Source organism: Equus quagga, chromosome 1 (genome assembly GCF_021613505.1).
Source record: "Equus quagga isolate Etosha38 chromosome 1, UCLA_HA_Equagga_1.0, whole genome shotgun sequence".
NCBI lineage: Eukaryota > Metazoa > Chordata > Mammalia > Perissodactyla > Equidae > Equus > Equus quagga.
This window is the reverse complement of record NC_060267.1, coordinates 7,482,272-7,502,449: the sequence shown is the minus strand read 5'-3', so window position 1 is coordinate 7,502,449 and position 20,178 is coordinate 7,482,272. Positions and strand designations below refer to the sequence as shown.

Genomic DNA, 20,178 nt, shown 5'->3' with positions numbered 1-20,178 from the left:
GAATTCCACTCTTGCTGCTGAAAATCCCACCCTGTGTGTCCTCCCTTTGTAGAGTATCTGTCTCCTCATTGGGCCAATTGTAAGATCTTAGCACCCTCACTGGGGTGGGCCTCAGGCATAGACTTCCTTTTGCTTACTTGGGGATTCCTTGGGTTTTCCTAAACCTAAGAATTAGTATCTTTTTCATCAATTTTGAAAAATCCCAAGCCATTAGCTCGTCAAAATTTACCTCTCCCGCATTCTCTCTCCTCTCACAACTCTGATTAGGTAGATGTTAAACCTTTCATTTATGATTTTATTCCTCAACATACAGAAAGTGCTCACTAGGTGCAGACACTGACTCAGGCACCCACCGGGAGTGCAGTGGTGAGTAATGCTGGCAAAGCCTCTCCCTGGAGGCCTACACACTAGGGAGGCACTAGGGAGGCAAAGCAGATGGAAGGAAGGAAGAAACTGCAGTAACAGTGTGTCCGATAGACGTAAGTGTTCATCTCCTGGCCTCCCTTCCATGTGTGCTCATCTCTTTTTCTCTGTGCCCCTTTCATTCATTCATTCCAGAATTACTTACTGAGGTGCCAGCCGGAGGCCAAGTGGTTAAGTTCACCTGCTCTGCTTCGGCAGCCCAGGGTTTGGCCAGTTCGGATCCCAGGAGCAGACACGGCATCACTCATCAGGCCACGCTGAGGTGGCGTCCCACATAGCACAACCAGAGGCACTCACAACTAGAATCTAAAACTATGTACTGGGAGGTTTTGGGGAGAATAATAAAAAAAAAAAAAAAAAAAAGATTGGCAATAGTCGTTAGCTCAGGTGGCAATCTTTAAGGAAAAAAAAGAATTAATTTCTGAGCTTCTACTATGGGATAAGCATTATTTTAGGCTCCGGTTTGGCTGCACTAAACACGAAGAACAGTCCAGTGCGGGGGTAGAGGGAGACAAGCAATAACGTTAAAAAAATAGTATGTCACTGGGTAATGAATACTACAAAGACAAAGAAAGCATGGTGAGAGATAGGGGAAGTGCAGGAGGCGCTCTTTTATTGTGGATGGTCAGGGAAGCCCTCCCAGATAAGGTGTCATTTGAAGAGAAACCTGAAAGAAGTGAAGGAGCAAGCCACGTGACCATCTGAAGTACAGTATTCCAGGAGGCACAAACAGCAAGAGCCAAGGTAAGTTCATTCTGAGTAATTTCTTCAGCTCTGGCTTATAGGCCACCAATTCCATTTTCAGCTATGTGTATTGCTTAGGCTGTCCCTTGAGTTCTCAGCATCAATTTTTGTCTTTTTCATTTAGAAGTTCTATTTACTTTTCAAAGCTGTTTGATCAGTTTCATAGTGTCTTGTTTCTTGCTCATATTTTAATCTCATTTTTTATTTCTCCAAACTATGTTAAATATACTTATTATATATTTTTTGTGTCTGATAATTCTAATATCCAAAGTCTTTGAGGATTAGTAATTTATTGTTGCATAATAATATTACCACAAACTTAGAAACTTAACGCCTGTTTATCATCTCACAGTTTCTGTGGCTTAGGAGTCTGGGCATGGCTCAGCTGGGTCCTTGGCTCAGAGTCTCACAGAGCTGCAATCAAGCCAGGGCCGCTATCTCATCTGAGACTCCACCTGGGGAAGGTTCCACTTCCAAGCTCACAGGTTGTTGGCAGCACCCAGTTCCCTCAGTCTCCAGACTGAGGGTCTCACTTTCTGGCTGGCAGTTGGCTGGAGGCTGCCCTCAGCTTCTTGCCTCACGGTCTTCTCCTCAGGACATCTCACAACATAGTCGCTTGGTTCTTCAAAGTCATCAAGGAAGAGAATCTCCTAACAAGATGTGCAGTATGACATTATGTACCGTAATCGCAGGAATGACACTCCATCACCTTTGCCATAGTCACTGGTTAGGAGTCACAGGTCCCACTCACGCTCACGGTGAGGAGGCCACACAAGGGCGTGACTGTCAGGAAGCAGGGATCACGGGGCCATCGCAGTGCACATCTGCCGCTGGGCCTGATTCTCTTGCCCGTTGTTTCAGCTGGTTCTCTCACATGGGGCCTTGTTTCAACTGAGGTCGTTTTCTTTGTTACCTTGTTTGAGGAAATTCCTGGAGGCACAGACGAAGAAAGCTTCCTCTAGAGAAGATTTAGCTTTGCTTCTACCAGTAGCATCAGGAAAAAGGAAATGAAGGACTTGTTGAAATCAACTTCTGGTTTAAGGTTTTTTAGGGACCACAGAAACAGCAAGAACACAAATTTCAAACTCATGTGAGAGCCATATTGTTCTTACAAATTCTCAAGAGTGCTTTTCTTTCCTAAACCCAACAATAATGTCAAGAGAAGCATATTTTCTTGCCTGGTCTCTCTGCATGATGCGTTCTCACTGGTTTACTCCTTCACTGAAGGCGCAGCCCTTTCATTTAAACTGTCCACTTTGGGTGGGCCTTCGGTTTGGTCCTCAGCCCTCTGCCCTGAGCAGCCTTCCAATAAAAGTTCCTTTAGGCAGATGCCTCTAGGGATGTTATAAGTACTAAATACATCCTACAGTGGGGTGAGGGAAGGGCAGTCACAAGATGTGAGGGAGAAAAAAATGTTACATTTTTAGCATAACCTTTTAATATAATTAAATCAGATTGTCACTATGAGGTTACTCACGTCATGAGGTACAAGAATTAACTTTGGAAACTGGAGGCACCATAGGACTAGGGAAAGCTACAAGGTGCCCCAAGAAAGTAAGAAGGCATCATTTATCCATTTGGCAAATATTTACTGAGCACCTACAAGCTATCAGATGAGACAGTTTTCTGGCTTTTGGAGACATCACTGGAAACAAGTGACAAAACTCCTTGCCCACAGGGAACTTACGCTCTAGTAAATATGATGACATTAAGCTATTTATTTTAAGGGTAGAAAACACATGGCCCAGAGTTGTCCAAGGGAAGCTCAGAAAAAAAGAGATATAGACCATAAAACTGTCCTAGTTGGCCACTTTATTTAGAATCAGTCAGATCCTTATTTTCAAGATCAAATCTATCATCTTAAAATGCTTGCTAAGTCTGTTAATAACACGCTTTGCCCTGTAGGAGGAACTCAAGCTTCTTGCGTCCGGATGGGGAGCATTGATAGAAGATAAGATTAAAAATAATATTGGCATAGGAGAGGATTTTTCAGTATGACCTGACAAGAAGTTAAAGGTTTTCTCTTCTGTGCATGGAGTATCCTTTGAACACTTGAAATTTCTTCTTTTAGAATATTGCCCTCTTGACTCTCAGCCTTATTTTGAAGTGTTTGCTACCACATGGTTGGTGTGGACAGACAGTCAGTCCCTGGACAGCCTCGCTAGGGAGTCTCTCTCCCACTCTGAGGACACCTGTGAGTGAGCAGCTAGGCCATCTCTGCTCTAAGTCTCAGGACAAAATGTGATGCCTTTTTCCTTGGGTTCATCTTTCCCTCCTCATCTTACCATCTGAGGAGGAAGAGCTCAAGGGTCAAGTTCAAACTGCAGGCCTGGGGCAAAGGGCCAAGTATGATGGGACTGTTTTTAACCTAGGCCTTGCATCAGAAAGACAAAGTACACTGGAAGTCCATGCATAGTCCAATCTAACTTACAAGGGCCAGGGGTTTGGAGCCAAAACTTACAATGACAAAAAGAATTATTACATCAAAGTGTCGCATCTGCAAGTTTTTCTCATACCCCTGCAATTGTGGTGGAGGGCTGGTCAGGGATTCAGCAGTGTGGGTCCCAGGCTGACTCGCCCCTTTCCATCCTGAAGTTAAATCCAATCAGGTCCAACCCCACTGCCCCCTTGTCTTGATGTGCTTGGAATGATGGGGAGAGGTGAGCTCACCTGTACTAGTTTTCTGTTGTTGCCACAACAAATTACCACAAACATAGTGGCTTACGACAACAGAAATTTATCATCTTACAGTTCTGGAGCTCACCAGAATAAAATCAAGGTGTTAGCAGGCTGTGTTCTTTTCTGGAGGTCTAGGGGAAAATCATTTCTTGCTGGTTGACAAAATTCAGTTCCTCAAGGTCTCCATCTTCCTTCTGGGAAAGCTAAAGGTCTTTCCTGGCTTTCAAAGGCTTCTACATCCCCTTAAAGGCACTACATGCCTTCCTCTATCTTCAAAGCCAGCAACAGCAGGTCGAGCCCCTCTCACACTTCAAGTGGTTCCTCCTCCTTCTTCCGTTTCATCTCTCCCACCCAGCAGAGAAAGGTGGGCCACTCTTAAGGACTCATATCATTAGGTTGGGCCCACCAAGATAATCCAGTAAAATCCCCCCTCTCAATGTCCTTACCCCTGATCATACCTTCACAACCACTTTTTGCTATTGTTTTTGACTGTTTGTGCCCTCCTAAAATTTATATGTTGAAATCCTATCCCGCCATGTGATGGCATTGGGAGGTGAGGCCTTTGAGAGGGAATGAGATCGTGAGAGTAGAGCCCTCATGGATGGGATTAGTGTCTTATAAAAGAGGCCCCAGAAACCTCACTCTCACCCTGCCCACCATGTACAGATATAACGAGAAAATGGCCATCTGCAACCCAGAATAGGATGCTCACCAGAACCCGACCTGGTCTCAGACTTCCAGCCTCAAGAACTGTGAGAAATAAATTTCTGTTGCTTAGAAGTCCCCTAGTATATGATATTCTGTAATAGCAGCCCATACTGACTAAGACAGCCACATAAGATAGCATATTCACAGGTTCTGAGTATCAGGACACAGACATCTTTGGCGGGCCATTACTCTGCCTAGCACACAGACCTAAAGACTTGGATCCATGATGGTCCTTAAGCAGAAAAATTGTGCTGCCTACAAGGAGAGGCTGGGTTGGGAAGAAGGGAAGGATTTTATTAACAGCCTCTTTTCGTCATGCACAGCACGAAATGGGAGGCTTCAAATAACTGCTATAATTAAATTACTATTATATAAAAATGATTTTAGAAAATTTCAAAGAGGAAATAGACTTCCTAAATAAAGTAATAGAACTTTTTTCTAATAAAGAATAGAACTTTTTATTGGGGTGCACTTATTTTGTGATACAGAACTAATAATAACTTTGCAAGCTATGTGCTAAGTTCCCATTACATACCCTTTAGATGCTTTATGAAATAATAATCCAAATCTATAACACCAAACCATGTCACAATAGGGAAATATTTGTTTCCATAAAAACTTTAATAATGACAATGCGTTCGGTTTTTTCCTTTCTCCAAGTTTATGTTTGTGGTACTTTATCACTTTAGGATAATTGTCTTTTTTCATGATGCAAGTGTTTTCCAATAATTCAACCTGACGTGGAAAATTTAAAACTGTTCTTTGTGATTTCACAGTACATTTATCTGTTCCTGTTAGAAGATTAGTTTCTTTTTTAGTATTATTTAGTCGTTTTAGCCTTCTTGTAAATGATAGCTGCTTTGTAGAAGGTAAAATTGGTTACAATCTTTTACTGTTAAAGCTTTCCAAAAATCGTAACATGAAATAGTCGTGCGATTTCTAGTGCTAATCTAAGCCAACAGATATAATAATTGGGCTATGTGTTTATTTTGTGTTATGAATAAATTCAGGAGCCAAACTTTACCATAAAATTCTGATTTGCTTATCTGCAAAAGTTTATGTGAGGAAACAGAACTACGTATTCCAAATATAGTTTGGGTTAGCCTTTAGTCAATGTTCTTGGATCTCTCTACAACAATGAAATCCATTCAGGAGGCAGCTAGGAAGGAAAGGCACCTTTGATAGAAAGGCAGATACAGAGGAAACGAAGTGCTCATCTTAATGGTTAACCAAGTCATATATTTCTGTCTCTCTATTTGACCAATGAATGTTTTTCATATAGTAAATTCTTCATTATTCAAATAGAAATACAGTGTTTTGATATCTTAAATATTAAAGTTAATAGAGATAGACAAAACGTAGATTTCCTGTCATCAAAAACCTTAAGAACAAAATTTAATCATCGTTAATGATATAGATATTCCCAGAAATGAATCCAAATACAAAGAAAGCCAATAGTGTTTGGTTGTCACACCTAGGAAAGGTGGCTGGACACACGCAGGAAATAGATCAGATGATCCTCACGTTTAAGGGCAAGGGAAGCTACTCAGCAGACAAACAATAATGAGAGCGAGTATTTGTTGCTCACCTTCCTCTGTTCCTGAAAGAGTGTGAGGTGCTTCACACACATTAACACACTCCTTACAACAGCTGTGTGATTTATGTGGCATGACCATTGCAGAGATCAGGAAACTGAAGGTCAGAGACAATTTTTTAAACTTGCCAAAAGTCAAACAGCTAATACAGTGTCAGAGTTGGGGTTTTTGAATCTGAGGCTGAGCTCAAAGTTCATGATCTTTTTAAAATTTACTAAAAACTTTACCTAACAGTTGAAAACACTATTATTTTTTCAATTAAACCTTAAATTTTAAGACACTTTTATTCTGTGGGCTTTTGGAACACAGAGACAGAGATCATGTTGCCATGCTGTATCATTGGAACACAGAGACAGAGATCATGTTGCCATGCTGTATCATTGTACACAGACAAAAAAAAAATTGTGTGTCAACTTAAAGAACCGTAGTTGTCAGACAATAAACGTACCTATGCTTTCTTAGAAACAAATTCCAAGTACAACATTAAGAGGGAACCCAGGGCTAGCTCAGGAGCCAAGAACAATAAAAGGAGAATAAAAGGGAAAATATACGTCACCCAAATCTGTTGGACTTTGGTTTTCAAATTTGCCTCTGGTGGATTCAGCAGAGAGAATGAAAAACCCTAAAATAATTATCCGAATAAATTTTCTGTTTCTGTTCAATGTAATCATTAAGTTTTCCATTTGTTTCACATACCGTATAATTTTAGGAAAAAACTGACATATGCCTGAATTGTATACCTTAATAAGTGATATTAAGATACATATTAGTTCACTAAATATTAATCCATCTGCAAACCTGAAACAAAATGGTGGAAAATTACACCTTTCAAGTATGCATGGTTTCCATAGAATTCACAGAATTTCCAACAACTATCTCTGTGGGAGACCACTGACAATCCTCATTGCAAGTCTCCTATTCAATTTGCACCATCTTATGAACTACGAGTCCAGTTTCTGTTGCCTATATTTCTCTAAATCATCAATTTTACTACTTTAATTAACAATATGAAGTCTTGCACATACATAGTTGAATGCTACATACAATTTACTTTACATGGCTGTTTTTGCTCTATTTTAACACTGCCTAAAAGGATTCCTCAAGATTAGTAAATCACGTGGCCTTGCTTTTTCCTCCGAGGAATTTAATTCCAAAACCCAGTCATGGGGCAAGCGTTCTCTGCAAGTGATTTTCATAACCAGTCCAAGCTTTGCATGAAATAAAAAGGTAATACACAACATATGCACTTTATTAAGAAAGGGCTCATCGAGGTGATAGACCTCACTTCCAGGAAAAATCTGAGCCATACTTCCAGGAAAAACCACAAAGCAGTCAAAATGTCTACAATATTTGTATGGAGAGTAAACAGGAATCGGAATTTTCAAATTATAAAAATTAAATATTCAGCAACCTATTGCAAGCTAAAGTTCTGTGAAGAAACAATCACTGATCATAAAGTAAGAGGCTCTTATTTTCCCGCCCAGTCTTACCAGTGACAATTACACAACAACATTGAAAAAGTGTGCAGTCGAAAACTCCAAATCATACCCATATTTGCAAAATCATTAATCAGACTGAAGAACGTGTCATAGCATCTGGGTACAGGCCCAGAGTCCAATATATTATAAGCTCTTTTGTATTTAGTCTTAGTTGGCCTCTGTATCATGTAAAAGATCATCAGGTGTGGCAATTTTTAAAACCATACAGTTTGACTAACCAAGAAGCATTACACATGCTGATAAAAATCTGACTTTGCGTGTATGTGAGTGCGCTAATGATTAATGGAGGTGGAATTAGAACTCCAAGTTCTGCACATACGATATTTTGCCTCAAAAATAATATTTACACCTGTGCTCAGCCTTATCATCCACAAAATGATAAAGAAAAACCAGTTTTTTCTTGCATGTCAGTTACAAACACACCAAGAGCCTCCAGAACCACACCACGTAATAAAACACATGGACACAATTATTAATGTCAGTGTAACATAGAGAGCGCAGTGCATGGAGGAAGTCTTGAGACGAGCCCTGTCATTTCTAAGTGACTAGGAACAGTAATTTTTCACAAAACATACTGCAAATTAGTAACTGGAAAGTAAAAAAGAAGAATTCCCCACACAAATAAAAGGCTGATAACCCTTTCATTCCCTGAAACAGCTCAATTTTTTTTTATAGATTTTTTGAAGAAGAAGAAGATTAGCCCTGAGCTAACATCTGCCGCCAACTCTCCCCTTTTTGCTGAGGAAGACTGGCCCTGAGCTAACATCCAAGCCCATCTTCCTCTACTTTATATGTGGGATGCCTACCACAGTATGGCTTGATCAGCAGTGCATAAGTCCACACCCAGGATCCGAACCAGTGAACCCCCGGCCACTGAAGTGGAACGTGCGAACTTAACCACTGCACCACCGGGCTGGCCCTCCAATTTTTTTTAATGGTGAAATAGCAGACAAAATTTTACTCTCCTTAGAATATCACAAGAAACTTTCAAGAAACATTCAAGTGTCTTCTAAATATCCAGGTGTCATTGAAAAGGCAAATAAAACAGACTTCACAATTAGATGTGCATTTTTATATTACTTAAATGACTTATTTTAACTTGACTATGTGTCTCTATTACTTTCTTTTTTTTCCTTTTTAATAATTTTCGGTTTTGCTTTTTCATTTGTTCAGGTTCTTCTGAGTAGAAAGGAAGATTATTAGCAACAGCTTTTCAGTTCTGCAAACTTCATTCCACAGTGGCTCAATGCTATAGCCACTGGACTATAATTCCTTTTCCCTCGGCTTCTATCAAAACAGAAATAATAAGGCTTATTTACCTCCCTCACTTTGAAAATACAAACACCAATGCAACTCAGAACAAATCTCTATATTTTTATTTCTTTTCAATACAGGAAACATTGTGATGAACGTCCTTATAAATACAATTGAAAGGGGGAAACTAGAACTACAAAGTAAACCTTTGAGAAATTTTAATTACAAATACCCCTATGTGAGCTGACCTGAACTCCTGGGGGCCTCTCTTCAGTCCAATGGCACATCCTCAGTTAGCTGTGCAAATCCTCCAGAGGCATCTTGGCACTAACACAGGTGTAGGATGGAGGCTGAGGGAGAAAGAGATGAGATGGGATTCTCTTTTTATAACCTCACCTCTGCTCTCTTTTGAAAAGCTGAAAAATATCAAAGGTAAGCTATTTTTCCTGTTGGCACCCTAAGAGTAATTATCTCATCTTTCACCTGCCTCCTTGGGATAGGTCTTACAATAGTTAAGCAAGGGGCTCATACATCACGCCAGTCGAATTATCAGATGGGCTCACTTTCTGTTCGAATATGGGAACGGAAAAATTCACAGACTCCAAATATTTTAAAAATTCAACTTAAAGGATTTCTCCCTCACCAAGCCTGATGTTATCTTTGGCTTCATATAGGGGATTTCAGATGTTTTATACTACTCGGCCAATGTTAACAATCACTGAGAATCATGAACCTGCAGTCTGCATGATTGCATCCATCACAAATATTGATGATCACGGGTAATCACTTAAAAATAGAAACGATGAGTTCCTACCGATTGAATGCGTCAGTGTTAGCAACATCAATCCCCACACAAATAGAAGGATGCTACTCAGAAACTGCGAGTCTGAAAGTCACTGATTTTCTCCATGTCTTAAAACTTTCTCATGTAGGGACAGCACAAAGCATGTCCTCTCTAGAAGTGAATGAAGCCAGCTTGAAAACCTCAGTCACAAAAGAAGCAGAGTTTGTATCACCACTTCCACCAAAAGGATTAGCTCATGCAATCTGTGGAAGCCACCAATCAATGGCTTCTGGGCTCCACACTGGCCTGCTCTCCAGGCCGACTCCTTTCTCATTGCTCCGGGACAGACTGGTACCCTTTTCAGTTTATCTCTGACCATAACAGAACATCCCTAACGGCACAAATCAGCAAAGAATCAAAAAAGATTTCTCTAAAGGTTTGTGCTGTTTATTTTCTGGAAATCACTGATCTGGTGCTCTTATTGGGAGTCCAAGGGCACAGGGACAGCATCTAATCCTTTATTCTATACACACCTAGTACATTACCGAAATTAAGAGCATGCTCAACTACAGTTTGTCAGAGCTTAAGCTATCTCCTGGATAGATAGCCACCTTCAGAAGCTGCATGCCCCAGGAGCTCACCCAAATTGTATTTTAATAGCATGAACAAGTGCCAGGGAAACGTGAACAATAGACAAGAAACGCCTTAAACCATATAATGACACTAGCTAATGCGTGTGAGTAGTTCCTAAGTGCCAGGTAAACGTGTAAATAAGCTCCTTACATATGTATGCTAGGTCCAAGTGCTTGTTTCTTTTACTTGAAAAAAGAAAGTAATATATCACTACTCAGAACTCAATTGCCAGACATTTTTAAATGTCTGAATTTTAGTTCTTCCATATGACAAAAACAACACAATAGTGACCATGCATGTTGTTTCAGCTTCAGTGTGCATGTCCCTTGTATTCTTCGTTAACATCGTAAAGATTTGCTACCACATTTTAAAATAAAATAATTTTATCTGGATTAACTATGACTCTTGCTACGGCCAACGCACATATGTTGTTTTTGCTAATATTTCTAATGTTGCAATGGCCTGCCTCCCCGAAGACATTTATACACTTGCTCGCTGGTCCTAGGAGTGATATTAATTCATCCGTTTACTCATTCTTTCATGAGCCGTCTGAGACCAGCTCCCAGCAAGGAAGTGAGGAAATTCCAAAGGTACCGAAGTCAGCTTCCTTTCTAAGATATGTATTGCTTGTGCTGTTTTATTTTTAGAACATTATTGGGGAATTTGAGTTTAAAAGGTGTATTGAGTGAGGTATAATAACAGCAACGGACTGCAGAGACTGTGTTAATCTCTTTCTAATACGGATACAACTGACAATTTTTTTTAAGCAAACCTCAAAGGATATAATTCTTTCCGTAAGGACAAGAATGTGTGTGTGTGTGAGAGAGAGAGAGACAGAGACACAGAGAGAGAGGGGAGAGAAGAAGAAGAAAAAGGAGGAGGAGAGAGAGAGAGCAAGGAGATGGGGGAGGGGGAGAGGAAAAGCGGGAAGAGAAGAGAGAGGCAGAGAGAATATGCTACAAAACTCAGCAAATACATATCGAAAAATAGGACCAATAACCGTAAAAGCAAATACAGTCGACAATCTGATCTTTCTCTTGATTTAATTTCAACCCAACGACTTCCAGTGGTAGTTCTTTGGCTAGAAGGTTTATGTCGAGGGCTCCCTTACTGATCGAGAAAGTGGCATAGCTCAATTCTTTTGCCTCTGCTAGTAGTTACGACTATTCCTACCTGCAGTAGTTAGGGCTACACCTGTAGTAACCAATGGGATAAGGGTGATCTGATAACAATTCCGAAATTCTTTGTAGTTCAAAAGAAATAGCATCCCAGCTACCCATAGAAAAATCCCTAATTATCTTGGACTCTGAATACCTCACCTAAAGTTCAAATAACCGTGAATATCATTTTAGTGCAGCATGAGGTGTCAGTACCCTCTTTCTTGTTTATTTTTGATCCTTTTGTTTTTCATGTCCATGCTTGCAGGGGCCAGTGTATAGTTTATTACAGGCTCCTCATCTACTTCTTGGTTATAAAACATGAATGTTTCAGCTATACCAAACTTCAAATAAAGTAATCAAATCTGAACGCATGAAATAAATTGACACAACCCATCATGACTTAGTGCCCTCATATAACTAATGTGAATTTGTCATGTTTAAGATGCAGACTGCAAAGAGTGCCACTCAATTAAAAGGCAAAAAAAAAAAAGTCTTTTAATAAATATTTGTGAAAGCTATTGTAGACAGGCACCGTCCTGAGACTGTGAACACAGGATGGAGAGGACTTGTGGAGTCCCTTTCAAGGAGCTTAGAGACTGATGGGATAGAGGGTGATGAATGCTCTGGAAAGTCTGTGAAAGAAAGCCCCAGGAAGGCCTCTCTGAGGTGACGTTTAGGCTGAAACTGGGATGTCAAGAAAGAAATGATATAATGAAGTCAGGAGGAAGAGGTCTGCGGCAGAGGGAATGCTCAGTGCACAGGCTTCCGATGCAAACAGGTTTGGCCTGAGGCTGGAGCGCAGTGAACTGGAGTGGGAACAGGTCAGGGGATGATGAGCGCGGAGAAGCAGGTGGGTCATGCAGGACTGTGTAGGCCCCCGGAAGGAGAGTGGGTTCTTCTAAGTGAGACGGGGAGCTTTGAGGAGTTTTTAAGCAGGAGAACAACATGAACCTGTTTACATTTTTAAGACATTGCTCTAGCTGCTCCATAGAGGGTGAGTTGTTGGGAAGAAACCACCCAAGGAAGGATTCCAAAGAGAGGTGCTGCTGGCTTGGACTAAGATGTGAGGAGAAAGAGAAAAGACAGATTTGGTATATGTTTCGAACATAGCGTGAATCGTAACTGGCTGACGGAGCAAATGTGGGGAGCAAGGCTAACTCCTAGATATTTGGCTTGAACAACTACAGTCATGCATTGCTTAATGGTGGGGATACGTTCTGAGAAATGTGTCCTTAGGCAATTTTGTAGTTATGCGAACATCATAGCATATACTTAGTCAAACCTAGATGGTATCACCTCCTACACACCTAGGCTGTATGGTTCTAATTTTGTGGGACCGCCATCACATATGCAGTCCATCATTGACGGAACTCTCGTTATGTGGCATGAGACTGTATTGGGTGGATGATAACGCCAGTATGGAAATGGGGAAGCCTAGAAGAAGTAAACTTGTGGTGGGTGGGGAAATACAGTTTTCTTCTGCCCACATTCTATTTGAGATGCCCAGGCACACCAGTTCTTGGTGTTTTATCAAACAATATATTTCTCTACCATAATTTTATAAAAATTAATAGTAGCATGATAGGCAGGGAAACTGAACTTCTAATACTACATTTTAGACAGTATTTTGTCACACTCGTCCTCCAAGTGTCCTGGCTTAGACAGAGTTGCATCTCTGATGCATGGAAGCTGACATGTAACACGGGTGTGAGGACCAACATCCTTGGGCAACAATATCTTGCACCCTCCAGGTGACAAATGGGTTACAGTACTAAGTGATCAAAACGATGGGGCAAAGTGAAAAAGGAGGACAGATTCCCTGATCAGCTGACAAAGCTGACTTTCATCCTAGGGCAGGCCATTCTTGTGCAATGAGACTGTTTAGTTAGAAAGAGAAATCGGTGTGAGAATTTAGTTATTGCATGTTCTTGTTCTCACCTGAAACCAGAGCCTTTAAAATCCCTCCCACCAGAACAGCACAGAGGACAGGGCAAGGGCTAAAACAGACTAATCCAGGACATTGCTTCTGATACCAGGAAGTGCTGCCACTTTCCGTTTATAGTATTATGGAAAACAAAAATAAGCAACATAGATCAATAGAAGTAAGCAAAAAATAGAGGCTGGAATCTGAAAAAAAATACTATAAATACCTTATCCTAAATTCCTGCCTGAAGATTTCACTATTACTCTAGTACTGTTCTCTTCTGTGTACTAGATGTTTTTCATAGTTTTCTTCCCTTTCATCTTCACATCAGCCCTATGAGGTAGGAATTATTATATAGATGAGAAAACTTGTGTTCAGAGAAGGTAACGGAGTATTGTATAGTTAGTATGTGATGGAGCCAGATTTGACTTTGGGTCTGTTTAACTTCAAAACTCATGTTAGTGTCACTCTATTTTTTTTATAGTTTACTAGATACATTTATGATGACACAGTAGGTACACAGCACATTTTCAGTTACACACCATTATAAAGCGACAGGTAGACTCAGGTGGCACTGAGCTCTCCCTATGCCATGACAGACAAGAAGGGATCCTTCTATAGCATGGTGAGAAAGCTGTTCTTATGAGATGAACCAGCCCTCATGTTTGCACATTACTAAAGCACGTTAGATCTCTTTCTATCTTGCCTGTGCTATATGTTTATGATAGCAACATTTCTAAAGTACGTGAGCTGAATTTGAGGTTGGGTTGGTGGGTGCAAATTTGCTTTCATTTGATTGACTTGGCTAGTAGTAGAGCATATAGTAGTGAAATCTATTTTTCACTAAATGTACAATCATTAATGGATGCAATAGTGATTTAAGTTGATGTGTTATTTTCCCTTTACTTCCTAGAGTTAGAACACACACACACACACACACACACACACACACACTAAGGGAAATACAATGTATGGCAAAGCCAAGACTAGCTTTAGATTTCTGAGCCCAGGCAGTATATAGAGCACCAGGCTCCACAACATTCCAGGCCACAGGACAGCACAGGCAGGGTTTTCCCAGGATATGTCATTAAGTACATTTTTTGCATTACAAAAATCCTCGTACTTAATCTTGCTTAATCTTGAAATTGAAGGGCTCATTTAAAAGGAAGGATTTTTTTAAACCCTTCAAATTCTAGTCTCCAGTGCAATTTAATTTGGGGGGAGTGAAATGTCTTATGAGCTAATTCATAATTCACGAAACTTATTAGATGATGATGAATTTGTTAATTTGGGAGCATTTGCCATAAAACATTATATATGTCAAAGTTTTTTCATGACTAACAAATCCATAGAGATAGAATGCTTTGAAAACAAGAAGTTCTATTTCCCTCTTATTTCTGAAGCCGCATCCTTACATCATCAATTTGTTTTCATAACACATAGCATTAAGCGAGCTTATATATGCAGTATTCACATCTAGTACATCCAGAACCCTTTTATCTACATGATTTTTAAATGTTTAATGACTACAGGAAACTTGTCACATATCAAAGACAGGAATGTGTTTATATTTTCACATACTAAGCCTTGTACCAAGAATACAATATTCTTGGTTGTTATTATTAAATGAAATATTTGTGTAATAATAGCAGCTAGCACTTGAGTATTCACTATGCACCAGACACAAATGTACTATTTACATGGTATCTTATTAAATATGTAAGTCATTCAATGTACTAGGTATTCCATTGAAAGAGAAATAAGGAAAGGAAAAAGTAGTGCCCACCATGGTGGACATGCTAGCTGTCCACCAAAGTCAGTTGTTCCTCTGATGGTAATAAAGTTCTAGGAGGATGCGGAGGTCAAGCTAGACTTTGTGTATCCCCAGGCTCCCTTGCAGTTCTATGTGGCCACGTGTCCAAGCTCTTGCTTGTGGAGTATGGGTGGAAGCAACGTCTGCAAATTCCACCTCACTTGGTTGAGTGGAAATCAGTAGACTCGGATTAGATGCTCTTTTCCTTACAGCTACAGTGGCCTTGTCAGCTCCGTTCCTGATTGACTGGAAGGAGCTAAATGAAACACTTTACTTAGGACTGTTATTTAACCACTGTTTTGATGTTTATTTGTTACAGCAGCTTAGCCTACTGTAATTAATAGATCATACACATATACGCACACACACACACATATATATGTATGTACGTATGTCTGCATGCATATACATTCACACACATATACACATCTGTTTTATAGCCAATAACCAACAGGGGTTTTGTTTTCACTTTTGCAAGTTTATTAATCCATTAAGTTCTTTGAGAGTAAGCACAGACCACAACACTAAGACTATCCACATGAGCTATAAATGAAACTATTGTTTTCTGACTATATTGCTAATGATAACAAACATTTCAACAGTATAGCTTTGAACTTAAATTTTATAGTTTACAAAACATTCTCACTTGATCCTCATTACACTCCTTTTATTTCATAGATTCCAAACTAAAATTCAGAGCAGTTAAGTGACTTGTCAAAGAGTGCACAGCTGTCAACGGGCAGAGGAGGCACAAAACGGGAATCTGTGCTCTTTAGTCTACATTATGCTGCCTCTCTGTGAGGATACCTCTGATGTTGGACTTGGTAAATTCAGCCAATCTGAGCTATACATTTCAAAAGGTAAGGGAATTTTGCCTGCTGTTTTTATTTTAAAAATTATCTAAGATCAGACTTTCCTACTTCTATATGTTTGAGCATGTCTGGTATAATCTGTATTATTCTGAAAAATCCAATAGACCTTTGTGGAGAAACAGGAAAAGTAAACTGAAGAATTTTAAAGTTTAAATTCTCTTAGGAAAAAGCCTCCAAATGATCTTTAGGTTTAGTTAGCAGGGTCACTCAGTAAGATTTAAGTCATTAGAATCAGAAATTCACTTTTTTAAAATAAATAAATATTTCCAGTGCAAAATCCATATAACTTTTTTGAAAATCACTTTTCTGTCCTGGATTTCAGCAAAGTATTATTCACGTGACAGTTGGGATAGTTCTATTTTTTCTGCTTCCTAAGCTCTGCTTAGAGTGTTCCAGGTATCTTTCTCAATAAAATCTAATATTCTCCTCAAAACTCTTCCAAATTCTTCTTTTGCTAACATTAGATGTCACACATAAATCTGTGTGTATTTGCCAGGAAACTTCCAGAAGCATTCCTCACCCAACCTCATGTCATATTTAAACAATATGTCTCTTACCTCCCAAAAGAAGACAGTAAAACAACTTCTAATTCTTTTATCAATAGATTTAACGAGCAGTTCTACAAAGCAGAAGGAATAAAGACATAATTTATTTCTTATCCCCGTAAGTGTCCTCACGGGCTACTGTTCAGATAAGATGGTTCTTCTGAAGGCCCTGAAGATGTAAATAGCTGCTCAGGGCAGCACCAAAGTCTCTGGGAAAAAATACTATGGACCTCTGAAGAGGAGAAAAGAGCTCAAAAGTGGAGTTCTGATAGAAATGATTTCTCCTTAATGAATTTTAGATTCCTCCAGTATATTAGTCTAGATTCAGGTGATTAACTTCTAGAGATATTTGAAAATATTGCATATTTTTCAAATCCTAGATAATTATTTATGGATCCGTCAAGCATAAAAGGAATTATTCAACACTACATAAAATATTAAATTCATTAATTACCAGCCTAGAGAATTATTGTTGGCTGACTTGATTAGGTCTCTGCTTAAAACCAACAGCTTAAAGACACTTCTTTCAATTAATTTGACATTTGTGATTTCAGAAGCTGCAAAACATATGAACATGGTTTAATGAGATGCTTTTATTCTGTGTTCTATTTTCATTAATTGACAAAGAAATATTCACTGATATTTTGGCTCAAAGCCATTGCATAAGCTATCTTTTACATAAGAGTAAATTAAGAATTAAAGTTCTTTCTTAAATTAGCAAGTAATGATTGTTTAATTACACAAGAGGAAATGCTTGGTAACTTCTTTCCGGATTGTTAAAAGGAAAGTAGCATTGTTGGTGAAGAAAAGAGGATCAGCATCAAGAGTGGCTGATTTCCGAGAAGAAATTTATTTTAATGACTAGATCATTAAACCCTTCTAAAGCTATGCAACAGGTATTATACAGCACGGAACAAGCTTTACAAAGATAGAAAAGCTCATTTCTCCCTTAGCAGCCAACATATCACTTTGTTCCAACTCTCTTCCAAACTTTGACAACTTACCCATATTTTCCAGTATTGCCTGTCTGTCTCCAAGGCTTTGTCTTATTATCCCACATCCTCCCCTAAGATGATCTCATCCACATCCATGAACTCAGTTGGCACCAATATGCTGACTGTCAAAATCCACACCTTGAACATACCTCATTCTAAGCCCCCGATCCATATTTTAAAACCTCTACTTCTATATCACAGGAACCTGAAAATAGACATGTTCCAAGCTTGCTATCTCTACTCTCTACCTCCAACATTCTGTTAGCCCTCCTACATCCCTTCTCTTGATGAATGGTTTCAGTCTTCTCCCTCAGTGCTTTTTCAGTGTTCCTCTGGGTATACCTGGCCTTCACATTGCCAGAGCAATGCCATGCTTCACAAGGAGGATGGGAGAACACTAAAATCCTCCACTCTGGTTCACTTTGGCCCCTGGAGACCCATGCTGTTAAGCTTATATGCCTGTTTCAAAAATTTCTCTTGATGGGGGCTGGCTCCGTGGCCAAATGGTTAAGTTCGCGCGCTCCGCTGCGGCGGCCCAGGGTTCAGATCCTGGGCATGGACATGGCACTGCTCGTCAGGCCACATTGAGGCGGTATCCCACATCCCACAACTAGAAGGACCTGCAAGTAAGATATACAACTATGTACGGGGGGTTTGGGAAGATAAAGCAGGAAAAAAAAAAAGAAGAAGCTTGGCAATAGTTGTTAGCTCAGGTGCCAATCTTTAAAAAACAAAAAAAACTCTCTTGAGAACAATTCCTTAAGTTCTAACTGTAGCCTTTCTCTCTGTAGGGTCATACACAGTCGATCGAGTCAGACTGTATTCCCAATGCCATGTCATCATGTGCAACTGCCCCTCTCTCCATCCTCAGCTCTCCAGGAACCATACAGTAACATCTCCTTGGCAAGCCCCTTTCCTTCAAACAAGTCTATCCACGCAAAGAGAAGCCTAGGTGAATTGCTGATCTCACCCACCCAGACACATTTGAATCTGTTTAATCTCAACTATCACACACACGCATACACATGTCCCCAAATCTGCAAACTCAAGAGTCTGCATTTCTCATCACCTACCACTCACCTTCATCCTCGTCGCAGGAGCTGGTAGTAAACTGGCATAAGAAAAAAAGAGCATGAATTTAAAATGCCAAAGCTTATAAAAATATATCTTATCAATTAATTTTAAATTATGTATTATTTCTGATAGGTTTATGGGGTTGGTGTCAGCAGTGTGTCTTGGCAAAGGTTAAGCAGCATGTTGTTGCTAAATCTAGGAGCTAAAATCAGTATTCCTGTCTGAAAATAAATCTAGGCTATTCATGTTAATATGGTCCAATCTACTCACTTTTTTCAGAAGAAGCTGCTCACAGAAAGTATATCAAGTAGCATGCTAATGGCAAAGCCAATCCCTTAATCTCCCTGCATTAATTTTCTACTGCTGCCTTACAAATTACCAAAAACTTGGCAGCTCAAAACAATACCAATTTATTAGCTGCTACTTTGATAGGTCAGAAATCCAAGCACATGGACTCTGGTTTCACTGCTCAGGTCTCACAGGCTAAAATCAAGGTGGCAGCCAGGCTGAGTTCTCATCTGGAGCTCAGCTCCTCCTCCAAGGCCACGTAGGTGTCTCAGAATTCAGTCCCCAGCAGCTGAACAACCGTGGTCCGTAATTCCTCCTTGGCTATCAGCTGGAGGTTGCTCTCAGCTCCCAGAGGCCAGTCACATTCTTTGCCATGGGGCCCTCTCCCTCTTCAAAGCAAGCAACAGAGATTCTCCCTTGGGTCAAAAAAATTCCCACTCACTCTGAATTTCATTCTCCAAGAAGAGTGTAGTCCCTTTTAAAGATTCATCTGATGAGGTCAGGCTCACCAAAGATAATCTCCCTTTCCTAAAGCCCCTTATATTCACAGTCGAGGCCCACATTTGAAGGGAGGGAATTATTTAAGGACGTACACCAGAGTGTAGAAATCGTCTGGGCCCTCTCAAAATTCTACCCTTCCTACTTATAATAGTTCTTTCCTATCACATAACCATGCACTAGATTGAATTAGCCCCTAGGCAGGAAGGGGAAGGAAAAAGTAGAAAAAGGAATAATAGACACAGGGGTGGAGAATGTGTGCTACCGTTATGGCTTCTTTGATTTGCTACATATGTGAACTTTACAAAATTCTAAAATCTATGCATTGTTCAATGTGGATCTATTAAATCTCTGAATTTCTCTGGCCTTCAGCTTCATAATTCATAAAACAATGATTCCTACTTTGTATGACCATACATTCACACATCATATATTTTATTATAAACCGTAAAAGGTGACAGAAGAGAAAAAAATGGTCTCAACTTTATCTTACTGTCCATGAAGAACAGTCTATACACCCGTTCAGAAGGCAGCCTCCAAGGCTTTGACAAAAGCCCTATGTGCTCTGAGCACTAAACCTCCCTCTAAGTATTACCGCTATTTACAGAATTATAATAATATCTTTGCAATTATTTAATCATGTTAACTTTTCAAGTTACCTTCACAATGATTGTCACGTTAATTTTATAA

General features: G+C 39.7%; 1 protein-coding gene across 1 annotated transcript in view; it reads right to left on the bottom strand.

The window, feature by feature from the left end:
* The window catches only part of TAFA2 (TAFA chemokine like family member 2), a 412,641-nt gene that overhangs the window by 285,816 nt on the left and 106,647 nt on the right, over positions 1 to 20,178 (bottom strand). The window lies entirely within an intron of this gene.